The following is a 14,248-nucleotide window of genomic DNA, read 5'->3' as shown; positions in this document are numbered from 1 at the left end:
CAGGCCCTTCTTGGTTGCATGGTGCATGATCTTCATGTGAGAAAAATATATTAACTTTTTCAGGACTGAGGAAATGTTTCTATTGGGAAAGTTCTTCCCCTACAAGAATGAGGATGTGAGTTTCATCCCCAGAATCCACATTAAAAAAAAAAAAAAAAAAAAAAAAAAAACAAGTGTGGTATCACATGCTTATGACCTCAGCTCCCATCATGTTGAGATAGGCACTACGCATGCATTCAGAGATCTCCCTAGGCTAGTGAGAGACCCTATCACAAACAAAAACATAGACAGTCCCTGAGGAATGTCAGGTTGTTTTCTGGTCTCAACATGAATGTACACACATGCACCCCACATGCAACTGCACACAAGTATACACACAAAGGGAAAAATATACGTATATATATATAGAATATGACATTAAATATTACCAACTTAATTTTTCCTGTCTTCTTCATGGAATCTGTGTATAATTTTTGTGGGTTATAAAAGTATATAATCACTTTTGACAAATACAGATACACACATTTCCCCACCAGCAATAAGTGGATTAGATGATATTTCAGATCTAGACAACCCTAATTAAATTACTTCTAACTTTACTGGCCTCTGTGGGTTGATCTCTCTTTGACCTTCACAGCCCATCAGAATAAATGAAAGGAAAACGTCCTAATGGTTTTTCACATCAGAACTTCTTACGAGCCCTCCATCCCCTGCGCCCCATGCATCTGCATCAACCACTGCTAGCAGAGCTCTGTGTTTTCTTTATGTGACTTTTTTTCAAGTCTTTCCTGGTATAAATGAACATTGAGTCACAGAAATATATTAGATCAGTGCAAGAAAAGGTCATTCAAATTACATTTTTAAAGTCTCTACACTTACTTTATAAGGAAAAATTTAAACCAAAAGCTTCTTCTCATGCCTTTTTAACAGCACAGGATCAGAGTCTGTCCAGGCTAAGGAACAAAGGTAACTTTCTTTATAGGAGACAAACAGTAGAGATCGTCTTTTCGTCTTTACATATTGTCTTCTACAAGTCATTCTTGCTCTTCATGAGAAGTCTTTGTGGTAAACTCTGAAGGGAGGTGTTTTTTTTTTTCTTTTCTTTTTTCTTTTTTTTTTGCCATTTGTGAAAAGGCAATGTTTATGTTACACATTTTTTTAAAAAAGGTTGAATATATTATGCTGTTTTTTAAATGATATTTTGCTACATGATAACAGATGTGTCTTCCTTCAAAGGACTATAAAATGAAAAGTTGTAAGTCATAGTCTTCTAGAACAAATGTTCCTTCCTATGTCTTTCCTTTGCCCCTTAGAAGACACTTGTGGTAACAATGTATGAAATCTCTCTCTCTCTCCCTCCCTCCCTCTCTCCGTCTCCCTCCCTCCTTCTCCCTCCCTCTCCCTCCCTTCCTTCCTCCCCTTCTCCCTCTCTCCCTTCCTTCCTCCTTCCTTCCATCACCCCCTTCCCCTCCCTTCCTCCCTCCTTCTGGCCTCAATACATAGCAGAAGACAGACTTGAACATCTAAGCTTCCTTTTTCATCTCTTGTACTGAGATCACAGATTACAGGCACAGTTTATGCAGTGGTGGGTCTTGAATCCAGATCTTCATGCATGTTAGGCAAGCATTCTACCATCTGAGCACCCTCCCAGCCCAGGGCTTCCATTATTATATCATCTAAAGAAGTCTTCCCATGAAAATACTGCTTCAATACTCTTATTCAGTGATGTATCCACAGTTAGTGCAGTGGTTGGTTGGTTCAAGATTTTGCACACAGGAGGTCTTCAATAAATACATGAACTACTTTGCATGATTGTGTACTAATTAGTGGTTATAGTATTTGGCATTGTTTTTATTATAATAATAGAAAAACACAAAGTAAAAACTTACAGGACAACCTTTAATTTGCAGATTTGGCTCAATAAACTGGAGTGTATCCAGTTCAATATGTATCATTATCTTTCAGAAGGAGGCATATGGTTATTCTGATCACCCACGTTTCCTGCAAGCCTTGAGTGTTGATGGCTTTGGCCACATCATTAGGTGTGAGAACTTGTATGGTCCTACTCCTCTGAGGGTGTGTTTTCTAATACCATGTTTTCCTATCATCTTGAAAGGACATTTATACCAAACATACAAGTACACACACACACACACACACACACACACACACACACACACACACATTTAATTTCAATTCCCAAATCCAAAATCAAGAAATGATACAAGATAAAGGCTAGCTTGGAAAAGGAGGGCTTCTTTGGACTTTGAGAGTGTTATTTGTGCTATTCTATTTGCTCACTTTAATGAGGTAGCATACGCTCTGAGTTAAATTGCAGGAAAGTAATATCCTCTGTCTCTTTGGTTCCTTTGGGCTCACAGTCTCAGAAACCCACAGTTCCTTGCATTGTCATGCTGGCCAGGATGAGTAACAGCTGTTATGACATTGAGAAATTCAGTCAATTTTGTTTTGTTTTGTTTTTTTTCAATAGCTCTGTGCTCATTCATGAATAAAAGTAAGTTTTATAGCAGAAGTAATTACTCTTTCTTGTTCTAATTAAAATCTCGACGAATTAACAAATTTGCAACCATTCTACCTCTCAAAATATTGCTCTCAGTTACTGTATCTAGAAGAAACAACGGAAACAAAAACATCAATTAATTACCTTTCTATTATACACTTTCCAAAAATCTGTACCTTCAATTACTTTCCTCATCATGTTGTTTCTGTAAACTTAAATTCTGTCAGCCCTAGACTTTCTTCTCTCTTTCTTTTTGTGTCACATGTTCTGGGCTGTTAGTTCATTTCCCCTCCCACCCAGGGAACCTGAGCTAACTGCAACTGAAAAACATCTTTGCTCATAGCCTACAGAGAATCATCCATTCAATGTCGAATCACGCAGGAACTCTCCAAGAAGAAGATGGAAGAGCCTCCCTGTTGTATCTACAGGGTAACTGCCAAGGCTGGGAGCTCAAAAGCTTGAGTAAGAACAGCTAGGTTTTGCCCATGACCCACATTGGAGAAAGAGGTATCTGAGTGCCATGCACACGTCCCTTCTAAAACTTTCTTGTTTATGTCTGTGTTTGTGTGTGTTCATGTGCATTTGTGAAGATGTATGGAGGCCAAAAATCAACCTCACGTGTTGTGTTTGGGAACGTCCCCTTGTTCTTTGAAGCAGGATCTCTCAGTAGTCTGAAGCTTGCCAAGCAGACTAGGCTGCCAGGCTAGTGAGCTCTAGACATCCTCCTGTCTCTACCTCCCCAGCACTGGGATTAGAAGCACAGATAGCCATGCCTGGTTTCTTTTATGTGTGGCAGGGATTGAACTCAGGCTCTCATTCTTGGGGTACTTTACTGACTAAATTACGTCCCTAGCTTTAGAACATATTGCCTCACTTCCCTTCACTCTCCTGATCCCCTTTCACCTTTGAGATCAATAACAGCTACCACATAACCCATTCTGCTGTGGCTATCCTCAAACAGGGTGAGGAACACAGAGTTTCTCCCATGAACTTAGGGCCTTCCTAACCAAAACTCTCTCACCAGAGGAGCTTCTTGGGAAAAAGCCAGGAGCTTATGTATTCATTCAGCTTTGGTCCCACCTCTGTGGCTGTCCCCTACCTTTCTCTGCTTCTTTTCCTACTGCCAACATGACCAGAACTGGATTTGCCCAAATGGGCCTCTGGGACATTCACACCATATGGCAGTTCTGAGAATGTCACCCTATGCTCTAGGGTATTTTTTTTCCTACAGCTTACACAAATTGTAAATTATTATCCATAAAATAATGGTAAAGAGAGACAAGGGCAGGGAAAGGCTCTGCCGTAAAGCCTCCATTAGCAAATGAGATTGGCTTTCCCATTCATGTGAAAAGTTCAAGGAGGCAATCTTGTTAAACAGCCATTTTGCATAAAGAAATAATATGCCGTAATGGACCTTTTCAAATGACTTTGATGTTTTGCAGAACAATTTATTAATGGCCATTCTTTGGAGAAATAAGAGATGAAGTCTCACTGGAGAATAAAACTGTGGTTTTGGGCAGTTGGTTGCGGCTCAGCAGATTTTAAAGCTGCCTGAAACCCACAGTATCCTCTGCTACAAAGCTATGCAGGGACCTCCCCTGCCCACCCTCCCAGAGTATTCCGGAACACAGTTCTGATCTCTCTTCAGCTCTGCAAATACAACAAAGTGCTTCAAGAGGCAGCCTTGTAGCTATAATCTGACCTCTTCCTCTTTCCATGCCACCTGCTTCTTAAGCCCAAAAATATAGGAGACAGAGGATCGGAAGAGAGAGACAGAATAGAGAGGTGCCCCAAGTTAACAAGAGGATTTAATACACTCGCCTATTGGAAATTACACAAGCCATATCCAGAGTCTGACTTTCTGTCTGGACTTGGAGTCTCTCCACACCCATGTATGGAACCCATATGGACAGAGTGTATCTCATGGGGTCAGCAGAGAGCTGCCTGTGGACTGTCTACTCTCCTACCCATCTCTCACGTCCACGGTACCGTAAGATTGGCACTAGAACAGTTCTGGGCTCGCTGTGTTTTAATGATGTTCCTAAGACGTTAGCTTTATGGGTCATCAAGGGAAGGTTGATACCTTTTCCAGATGAAATTAGGAAACCCCAGAAAACAAGCATAAACAGTTTTTGTCATTTACTGGGGACACTTGCAATGGATCTGTTCATCTGTGAATCTTCTTTAGCATTGTGGGATATGCTTACATGCCTTCTGGCGTGCCTTGTGCTCGGAAAGTACACGATTACATATTTAGGAATTACAGAGCCATTTTTCTTCTCAGCCTGCAGTAGTTGGTACAATCTAAGGTAGCCTGGGAGCCAGGATATACAGTGCAGACAGAGCGATGAATGATGATTGTACAAACTTTTTCTTTGTAGCTTCGATAAAGCAGCTGGCATGCAGGGAATGAAGATATTCTAAAGAGACATTTGTTTCCCTACCTGTGATTATCAGATGATTGAGACAATGGACCCTGGGAGGTTGGAATTTCTCTAGAAACATCATACTGTGAGAAGGAAAATGGAAATTATCTCCCCAGAAGAGATTTCATGTAGTTATGGCAACTTGTAAGACTACCTTGCAGGACAGACAAGAGCAGAGACTATGATGGGTCAGTGGCGAGCAGGACCACACTTTGACTAGCTCTATTTAGCTGTTTACATCTATTAGCCTTTTATTGAAACCCATACCTCATGTTAGGATGCTAAGAATGGTGAGCTGGGGGCAGGCACTGGCCTTCATGTTCATTTATTAATGTGGTCATGTTAAATTATTTTCCTTTTTGCTTTTTATTATTACTCAAAAACAGATAAGCCTGTTCAGGATGGGCAGCTAAGCCTAGCTTGTCAGGGCCATCAGGTTCAGTCTCTGGCCCTCATAAGCTCCCACAATTGTATTCGAGAGGTCCATGGAGAAGATATCAGATATAGTTTTTAACCTATATCCAGCAAAGGTCAGGATCCTAAAGTCAGCATCCACCCAATGGCTGCCTGATGTCAACAGTTGTTGGATCTTCCCCAGTTTTCAGGTAATTCTGAGGACTCAGATTGCAGTTCATTTTCAACCTGTGAAAGACTAAGACTCAACACCCCAGAAACTTTAAGAGTGAGAACTTTAGGCCACCAATTATTTAAAAAGATTGATTAGGGTTTTTTTTCATTTTAATCAGTTTTCATATGATCTTCTACTAAGTGTTCAAAATGGAAATTCTTGAAGATTCTTGAGAAACCAAGCTCACCCTTAGGTGTATAAACCTCCACTAGCTTTTAGAATGATTTGTTACATAGCCATGGTCATTGACATAGAATTTGGTCTCTACAGAACTGTGAGAACCAGTGTCTCTGTGAGATTTGATTATAACATTTCAACTGAGAATAGAAGTTCTATATACTTTGAAAACCAACAGATTTACTTGTCCCAGGATATAAGCATATTCTATTTATAAAGAAAAGCATGTGCTAAGTATGGCTGCATAGATCTCTAATTCCAGCCTCCAGGAGCAAAGGCAGGAAGAACATGAGTTCAAAGTTGGCCTTCTCCACACAGTTGAGTATTAGTCTAGCCTGGACTAAATAAGGGCCCATCTTTTTAGAAGAAAGAAAGAAAGAAAGAAAGAAAGAAAGAAAGAAAGAAAGAAAGAAAGAAGGAAAGAAAGAAAGAAAGGAAGGAAGGAAGGAAGGAAGGAAGGAAGGAAGGAAGGAAAGAAAAGAAAAGAAAAGGAAAGGAAAGAAAAAGAATGTCCCAAGGGTCATCTTAAATGACAGTCCTTGAAGACTGTTTTCTGGAAGTTTCGTGAATGTGTTATAGTGTGGGAAGAAGGAAAACACATAGTTTTTCTGGTCCTGAAGGGATTTTATCCTCTGGTGATAAGGTGAATAAATAGTGAAGCATCTGTTTTCTAAAGCAGGAACAAAGTAAAGGTGCAGATTGCTACAGAAGCTTTATCTCTGTGTGTACACATGGGAGACATTAGATTCAACAGAGTGGAAGGAGAAAATTAAGAAAGCTTTCTTGAAGAAAAAAGCAACCAAGTTGGTCTCAAGAAATAGGAAATGAAATAGTATTTTTAATAGGTGGGAAGAGTGATTAAGAGCATTCTAGAAAAAAAAAAAACATGAGACAGGTTCAGACATAAAAAAAGATGGGGGATGAATTCAGGGTATATCCACCCTGCTTGTGGAGAATCCAATAGAGCACTCCCCATGGAACTGAAACCAAAATTGAATATATAAATGGTTTTTGCTTGTACTGAGCGGAGTTTTATTTTGACAAATCATATCAAGTGTATCACAATTAGACTGCAAGAATAAAAGAGCCGAATGCCAGCTTCTCCCATTTGTTCTCAGCAGCAAGTCTGGCACAGAATGAATGTCTCCTCTGGGATAAGCCTGACCACCTCTCTTACAAACAACCTCAAGAACTCCAGGAGTTTAAGCCATGACTTGAGATAACAGAAGATGAAAAGCAGCAGGCAAAGAGCAACCAGACCTGGATTACCTCTAGATAAGATACCACTGTCTCTCTGTGGCTCCTGCTGATACTCACAATCTAAACAGCTGGCCATACTCTCCTTCAGTTTGTTAGAGACTTCGGGTTAATTATTCACTTTTAAATTGTGATGATCTTTAAGTCTTCCTCAAAACAGTCTGAGTTTGTTTAAACTCTCCTCATAGGTTCTTTCTCTGTGTCGCTAATCCTACTGTCTTGCTTTTCTGGACCTGGTCTAGAGTTTTCTATGTCTCACTAGAAGGAGAGACTCTATTTCAACACAGTGCATTCATGCAGAATTTAAGACAGGATGGGTAGGTTAAAGACTCAGCTTTGATGTTTTCATGCTCTAAGAACATGAGGAGGTGGGATGTTTGCCACCTAATGCTGGTACGTCATCCTAGGACCTTATCTGTCTTGCTGCCAGGATGTCCAGAGGGAGAGCAGTCTTGCTTAGATGGATAACTCACTAAACTTCTCTCTCGGTCTGGAATTTGGGAGCTATTGTCTTTCACTAGGGTTGTATTGGGACAAATATCCAAAGGGTTAGAGCTTTCACATTTGAACAACCAATAAATGCAGGCTTGCTGCTGGCTTCTTTTGATGGAGCAGCATGAAGTGCCTGCATATTGTCTTGGATGGCTCAGAAAAATGGCTGGGATGGGCACATTGGCTCCTAACTCTGTCATTCTTTTTCTACTATGCAAATAGAAGGTTTGGACGTGGGGATTTATTTACCAAGTCAATTGTATATGATAAACTCAGCAAATCTAATCTGAGTGTAGGCAAATACTGATGGAACTTATCTCTCAAACAAATGTTTCACCTCCAGGTTACTGAAATAACAAAAGAAGAAATGTAACAGTTGCTATATTTGAATTATGAGCATGTGACTGAAAAGTTTGGTGGGGATGGGTTTTCTTGCTTTGTGGGAGTGTACATCTGCAGACAGGAGGTGCCTGGACGGAACACTTGCTCAGCCTCTTGCCATACAAGACACTTGGAAGCACAGTCTTTTTCCATTCACTTGGACCCGACCAATCTCTTTTCTTTCCCCAGGCCAAGAAGTCCAGTCCTCTTTTTCTTCTTTCTCTCCTCTCCCCTTTCTTCCTCTCCTCTTCCCTCCCATCCTCTCTTTCTTCTCTCTGTTCATGTGACGGAGGTTATCAGAGACTTAGAACCATTATCTTCCTGCCTCTGCTTCACAAGGACTGCAATGTGAGGTACTGCACAGCATTCCTGGTAAGATTCTGTCCTCTTAGTGACTGACATTGTTCACCTTGAACAGAGAGACCTGTATACAACCTCAGCTTTCCTTCCTCCTTCCTTTGCTATCAACCAGTCTAACCTTTGGAAGTGTATGACAATGGTTCTTGCAGTGCATGGATTTCCTTTGTCTGCTCTTTGTTGAAGATTCTAATTTTCCAGAAGAACCTCTTTGTACTTCAAGCTTTAATAAAAATAATAAAAAAGAACTTCAACATAGTGGTAGCATACTCTATAATCCCAGTACCTGGGAAGTAGAAGCAATATGAGCAAGAATTTAAGGTCATCCATATTATGTGGCAAGTTTGAGGCTAGCCTGTTTTCAGAACACTCTCTCTCTCTCTCTCTCTCTCTCTCTCTCTCTCTCTCTCTCTCTCTCTCTAAGAAAACAAGTAATCAATATAAAAATAAATGCATGCACATAAGTATACATATACATTAGCTAAACAATCAAGATTATGAATTGGCTACTAGCTGAAGAAAGCTTAGAAGATGTGTGCCTTCTTTTATTAAACCTCACAACTGATTGGGAGAATTAACTGGAAACACACATGCTTGGTAGTCATGTGGTTATATGAGTGTATTGCTATGTCATTATAAAACTCTAGCTTGTTGAGTGGTAGGAATCAGAGATTGTATCAAGCCGGTCAGCAAATTATATTCTAAGTATTCCCTTCAGAATCAATTAGGAGACATCTTTAACAAATTAATCCTTTTGTTTCATCATTAGAAAGGAATACATAAACAGGATATTTAGGCAATGAAATATTTTTCATTCAAATTAATTACAGCAAATTAGGCAAAGAATCTGTAATAAATGGCAAAGTTGGATACCTTGTGAACCTATTAAAGCAAAAGCTTCCTCGTAGCCTTTTAATTATTCATTTTCATGGCCTAAAATTGTAATTTAATAGTTTATGGGCATGTGATAATTTTAAACGTAGCTGTCCTACCACTTTGTTATCTACATAACTGAAAACCACCCACAGCACTTCAGCAGTGCTGTGATAACAAACTCTCACATCTGATAGTTTGTTCGGCTTTTTCTAGTTCTTACGAAAAACAAAGATGAAACTTTGTTCTTGAGCAAACCACTAATTATAGGCACTTGTAGGTCAGGAGCATCCTTCTAAAAGACTCTATAAATAGGGATTATTACACTGAATAAACCAGTAATTTATACCTAAGCTTTCCATTTAAGCAAACCGCGTATTTTATTACTGTCATCTGATTTTGTGAAAATTTCACTTAGTTTTTTTCTATACTTTCCCTGGAAGAAAATCTTGATTTTTCTCCATGGCAAAAGAAAGAAAATAAGTGATTGGGTGTCTTGTGTGATTTCTCAGCTCCCCCCTCCACAGCAAGACCTCTGTAAAGGCTTCTTTGTAGAGGATGTCTACTCTCACCTCATTTCCCCCCAGGCCCCTCTCCAATCAGCCTTTCTTTCTACAATCTTTTGAAATTGCTCTTCAGATCATTCACTCTGCCTTCTCTTACCTGACAGTCATTTCTAAAGCACTTGAACATACAGGGCTTTGCACAACACCATCTGCTCCTGTTCCCACCTCATGATTGTCCCTCTGCTCTGCTGGTTGCCTCCTTTCTCCTTTCTTCTGTTCAATATCCAGCTCATCATCCCAGTCTCCTCCTCTTCCACACCTGTGCTCCTTCCCCAGGTAATTGTACCAAATCCCTTTGCTGCTGATATCATCTATATGGTAATGAATCCCAAATCCATTACTTCTGTCCTGACCTCCACTGACTGTTTTGACTTCCACATTTGCATCAATCATAGGCCCTCTATCTGGTATTCAAGGTACGTGTGTGTGTGTGTGTGTGTGTGTGTGTGTGTGTGTGTGTGTGTGTGTGTAGGAAGAGGGCAATAGAGACAAAGAGAAGGGGGAGAGGGAGAAGGAGAGGGAGAGAGGGAGAGAGAGAGAGAGAGAGAGAGAGAGAGAGAGAGAGAGAGGAGAGAGAGGAGAGTGTTTGCCAAAGAACCCAGTATTGTTCCCTAGATGGCATCTACCTTGATTACTTGAGACAAGTCACTCTCACTGGCCTAGAATTCATCAAGCGGGCAAGGCTAATGGCCAGTCATTCTCAGGGATCTACCTATTTCCATCTCCCCACCTGGGATTACAAGCTCAGGCCTTCATGGTCTCCGAGATTTTGCTTCTGTTTCCTGCAATTCATTGCCTTCACAGAAAACACTAAACCAGCATTTCACCAGTGCTCTAGAATTCTCCATGAGATTCCTTCACATAGAAAGTAAAATCCAAGTTATATCTTATGTTTGAAGGTCATCTGGCCCTGCCTACTTTCTGAACTCACCTTATACCCAGGTCAGCTTCTTTGAGTTGACGTGTGTGTCTATGGCTACCTTAACCGGTTCTCACAAGTTACACTGTTAGGGAGCTAATAAGCCCCAGGGGTCTGTGATAAGCATATTCTAAGCTACTGAGATTTGAGACTTTATTTCTACAGCATATATAGCCTAAACAGGTCCAGGTGTCAGCTAAACATATTCATAAAATGTGTGTTTCTTGGGGATGCTGTATACCTTAGACACTACTCTGGGAATAGTAAGTATGAGTGGGGTTGACAGAGTCTCCTCTCTTATGGGGTTCACATTCTAATAAGGGAGCATAAAAAAACAGCAAATATAAGATAGCTTTAGATAGCAGAGAGAAGCAGGATCTGTCCTAGTCATTATCCAAGCTCAAGTTGAGACAGGCTGAAGATTTAGAGAAATGGTCACAAAATGCTTGTAAGGTACTTCTGAAGTTCAAGCCCTTTGCAAGAGTGGAGATACACTGAATTAATGAACTAGTTGTTTTATAAATTAACTTATTTTGTGTATGTAGGTGGGTATCAGTAAGCATGCAGGTATACACACACATATATGTGTGTGCTTATTCAGATCGGCCATCCACTTTGTTTTCTGAGGCAAGGTCTCACTGGGACTTGGAGCTGGATGACTAGGCTGGTTGGCAAGCCGAAGGGATCTGCTTGTCTCTGTCTCCCTCACAATTACCACTATGCTCAGCAGTCATTTCATTTTATATGGATTACAGGGACTGAGCTTGGGTACTCAAGCTGCATAGCAAGCACTTTACCAGGTGACCCATCCTCCCAACCCCTAATAAATACTTTTGCTGAGATGGATCTTATTTATGTGTGTCAAACAAGTACCATTTATAGTTAGGAAACATTTTAATTTCTAAAATCATAACTCAAAACTACAGCAGTAGAGCTTCAGAGTTACACATCAGTCACCACACAGGAGGACAAGGAGACTTCTATTGACATCTAATAGTTTCATGGCACAGGATGGACACCTGAGTTCATTGCTGTTCTCATGTCTTATCGTTAGGACTTGCTTTGTGTACAGGAACTCCTTCTCCTCTTCCTCCTTTCCTTCTTCTTCTTCTTCTTCTTCTTCTTCTTCTTCTTCTTCTTCTTCTTCTTCTTCTTCTTCTTCTTCTTCTTCCTCTCCTCCTCCTCCTCCTCCTCCTCCTCCTCCTCCTCCTCCTCCTCCTCCTCCTCCTCCTCCTCCTCCTCCTCCTCCTCCTCCTCCTCCTCCTCCTCCTCCTCCTCTTGTAGGTTAGGTCTGGCAACAGCCACCAGGCCTGGCTACTGCCTGTAGAGCCTCTGCTGTGGTGTGTTTCTCTCTGCCTGTTGGCTCCACGCAGAATGTGTGGGGTTGGGAGCAGGTTCTGCTTCAGCTGTTGAATGAGGTCATGACGGAACTGGGCTCTACAGCTGTCTTACTAGCACTGAACAAACTGCAGGGACCAGGAGGAGGTTTTCCTCAGTCTTAGAATTTCCCAAGAAATGATGGCTAAACATTCTCACAGGTTAAGTATTAAAAACTCGGAGTACCTTATAGGATAAGTAAGTAAGGGAATTCAAGCCGAAGAGAACATCCGAGTTTCCAAAATGAATGCGGTATTACCTATAGAGAAGCAGGAATTGGATGATCCCCATACAGGCTTTCAGCAGCCACTGTCCTTGAGGAAGTTAGAGCTGCAGATTGACGGTGAAGGTAAGAGTTTGGGTTGAGACTTTTAAGTCTAGCTGAGGTTTCTTTTAATGTGAGGGAGATATAAGGATTCTATAGTCCTGGGTGTTTATCTCACAAACCTTTGTGTTCTAAAAGAACTTTGGAGAATGCTAAGTTCACAAACTAGGGAAGCAAATCAAGAAGAAAGCAATGAACTGGGGCCACTGGGACCCAGTCTGTGATGATTGCCGGTAGATCCTGCCGAGTACTAAGGGAACTGAGAGGACTGATAAGGTCTAGTCCCAACAAAAGAAACACAGACATTTATGGAGAAAGGGAAACTCTCTTATAGTACATGAAATACATAAGCAAATCAGGAGCTATTGCAGATTATAAGACAGAGCAAGAACACTGTAAACATACCAACTGTTCCAAATTAACAAATGCATTAGATATCATTCTCACAATAAGGGGGAGAGATTAGATCAACTACTTAAAATTTATGGACTGGTAAGATGGCTCAATGTGGAAAGCACTTTTCATGAACTGAACTCATCTATGGTACTCATAGTGGGAAGAGAGAACCAACTCCTAAAAGTTGTCTTCTGTTTCCCTGTACATGTGTACCATGGAACACATGTGTGCCCATGTGTTCATATATCATACACACAGAAAAAGTAATTAATAGCAAAACAAATAAACAAAATTTATACTGGGCTCAAGCTCATTTGACAGAGTGCTTGCCTGGTCTGAAAAAAGAAGAAAAGAAAAGAAAAGAAAAGAAAAGAAAAGAAAAGAAAAGAAAAGCCCCGAGTTCATTCCCCAATACTCACAAAAGTGGGTGTGGTAACACATGCTGGTTATCTCAGCATTGGGGAGACAGAAGCATTAAGAAGTTAAAGATCATCCTTAGTTGCATGGTGAGTTCAAGGTCAGCTTGGGCTACATGAAACCATGTCCTAAATGAATGAATAGAAAACATTTATGGAGAAAAAGAAAAAAAGATGTCATAAAGAGTGAACAGTATTCTTAAAAGGAAGATCCTCACAGAGCAGTCTCTAAAATATTAAGACACATGTCAAATTTGTCATGTTAACGTGACTTAGTGCTGGGAAATGATCAGACAATTTGAACAATGGATCAGAAAAAGCCATATATCTAGAAGCCTGTTATTTGCTAGTAGATTGATGTTAAACCAGTGGGAAATGTCAAGTCGGGAAATAGTTGTGCTAGGAAAATTATTTCACCATTTGTACAAACAGCAGATTTGTTCCCTGCCTCATACCCTATGGATCCCATGCCAGATGACTAAGTAAATTCCACAGCATTAAAAGTTTAAACACAAAAGACCAAACATGCGTGTCTATTAGAAAGTGATAGCTAGCTAGCTATTTTGTGACAATATTTGGAGAATAATGTTGTTACTAACATGAAAAACCACTAGGAAATATGAAAACAATCTCTATTTAACATAAGTAATGAACGAAAGATAATTAGAAGAGGATACTTATCTACATCACTGCCAGAGGGTAAATATATCCAAGAAAGTTTCTTTATCAAAATAAAAAATAGTAAAATCAAAATGGGTGGGAAAAGTTAATGGCTGAGGAGATTGTCCACTTCACCATGAAGCAGAGACCTAAGCATTACACACAACTGATGTAGAGGCCACAAAAGTTCAAGTGCTGTGTCAAAGCAGGACTCTGGTCCAGTTATGGGTGTTGTAGTCAAAGTGCTATATCACTTTGGAGAACAATTAGAAGACATTTCACTAATTTGAGGGTGCCAGGGAATTGCTACTAATCTAGAAATTCTATCTCTAAGTGTGTATGTCCCCAACTCTAGAGTTTCACAAAGTATCACTACAATGTTGCTGAATACTATAGGTATAGAATAAAAATTCTTTTATTAATAAAAAAATAAAAGTTACATAAGTTAACTTTCTTCATGATGTAGCAGAAAGTACC

The sequence above is a fragment of the Rattus norvegicus genome, chromosome 19, assembly GCF_036323735.1.
Source record: "Rattus norvegicus strain BN/NHsdMcwi chromosome 19, GRCr8, whole genome shotgun sequence".
NCBI classification, from domain to species: domain Eukaryota; kingdom Metazoa; phylum Chordata; class Mammalia; order Rodentia; family Muridae; genus Rattus; species Rattus norvegicus.
This window is presented reverse-complemented; position numbering follows the sequence as displayed.